Source organism: Aplysia californica, unplaced genomic scaffold (assembly GCF_000002075.1).
Source record: "Aplysia californica isolate F4 #8 unplaced genomic scaffold, AplCal3.0 scaffold00024, whole genome shotgun sequence".
Taxonomy (NCBI): domain Eukaryota; kingdom Metazoa; phylum Mollusca; class Gastropoda; order Aplysiida; family Aplysiidae; genus Aplysia; species Aplysia californica.
In genome coordinates this window covers 2,034,717-2,036,583 of record NW_004797294.1, presented here as the reverse complement: position 1 = coordinate 2,036,583, position 1,867 = coordinate 2,034,717, and the positions used below count along the sequence as shown (strand labels likewise).

Genomic DNA, 1,867 nt, shown 5'->3' with positions numbered 1-1,867 from the left:
AGAGAGAGAGAGAGAGAGAGAGAGATAGATTGAGCTAGACATGGAGAGACACTGGGCAATTTAGTAGTAGTAGTAGTAAATAGTAGAGACCTTGCCTCAAAGATCGAAAGGACAAAGTCCAAAGCTTTCATTTTTATTTTTGCTGCTCTACTGGCAAATAACAGAATAATTCTATAGACTTCTTATATTAGCCGTCTATTATAGGCCTATATATATCCTTCAAACAATCCTCTTAAATTAAGAGCCACTTAATCAATTTTAACCACACACACAGCTTATATATAAAAACACGAAAAAGCCTACTTTGTGTGTCTGAACCCATTATCCCAAGCTCAAAGAAATTATTTTTGCAAAAGCTTGTATACAAGCATACACACAAAGTGACATTCTATTTTGATCCAAGAGGTGAATGTGCCTTCTTACTTTAAATAATGACCAAGGCAACAAAGATAGATTACAGGCCTACTGTTTTACTGTAACGAAAGAAAGACTGCTTCGCAAAAAAAACAACCCAACTACATATATCATTCATGTTCTTTTTTTATTCCAGGGTTCAGTATGGCAAGCCCTTCATTAGCAAAGAACAAACACTTAGAGTAAAATAGTAAGTTTATTTTATTATATTGGATTGCCTGCCTAATTATTCAAAGTATATAATGAACGAAACAATAATCTCTGACTCATGCTTCACTGTACTTTACCTGGAAATTAAAGTAAAATACATAAAATGCGAATTTAAAATTAAAACATAACAAATTTATGTTAAATAATTAAATGTTTCTTAGCAAAATAAAAATAAAATCTATTAGTCTAACATCATGATTCAAAATGTCAAAATACCAATGAAGAGAATTTGAAAATAGGCCTGCATGCACCTCTTGGAGTACGTCAGTCGCAGAAGTAGAAGTCGTAAATGAAAGCCAATAGCCCATGCTAGCTATGGGAACATATAGCATAGCCTCTATACAATACTAGGCCCTATATTCCAATATCAACAACACATTATAAATTATAGAGGCTAGAGGGCCTATTAACTATTTACAATAGTTAATTGGGCAGGACAGAAAGCAATACACTGCTGACGAAGACGTAAATGGCACAGCTAGTCTAGATTCAGATTCTAAATTTCCCCGCAACTAAAGGCCAACTCTAATTGAAATTCTCACGACTGCTATTGTTTTCGTGAACACTATACTAATTCCCTGCACCATCCTGTCCTGTTTCAGTGTCTGTATCAAAACACGAATTATTGAATCAAAATACTTCAGACTTCAACGATGACGACGTCAATGTGCAGACCACATAGATCTAGAATCTAGATACATATTGATCTAGAAATCTAGATCTAGATCTAGATCTAGTTGATATACGGTACCTGTGAAATGTCCCACAAATAGACGAATATGGTGGTCTCTTTTATGAATTGACGGATTCTTCCGAAATTTCTGAACTCTGAAATGTTTTCGATATGAGCTCCCTCCTACGACTGGCTCGAAAGTTTGCAAGGCAATGTTTATATATGTTTGGCGTTTGGCTTGTCGGTCTGTACTCTGTACCAGAGTGGTCTGTACCCTCACGCAAGTTCCGCCGGAACTGAGAAACTGAACCAATCAAATTGAACCACGGTGTAGGAGTTTCCAGTCAGGGGAATCCCCTGAATACATGTAACTGGCTTAGTCCGTTCACCCCGTTCTGATACCGTTTTGCTCACCCGATATTGAAGAAGTTGAAGACACAGTTCAGGTTTTACTTGCCGTAAACGACCAGCAGACAGACAGACAGACAAACAGATAGACAGGCAAGCAGACAGCAGACAGACGTACGTATGTACATGCGTGCACGTACACACACACACACACACACACGC

At 37.3% G+C, this 1,867-nt stretch overlaps 1 protein-coding gene across 1 annotated transcript in view; it reads right to left on the bottom strand.

Moving 5' to 3' along the window:
- Positions 1–1,562, bottom strand: part of LOC101858324 — an 8,999-nt gene extending 7,437 nt beyond the window's left edge. Inside the window, exon 1 of the mRNA XM_005090981.3 lies at positions 1,376–1,562. The gene's annotated coding sequence lies outside the window, so the exon portion shown is untranslated. The remainder of the gene's footprint in view (positions 1–1,375) is intronic.
- Positions 1,563–1,867: the final 305 nt, after the last annotated feature.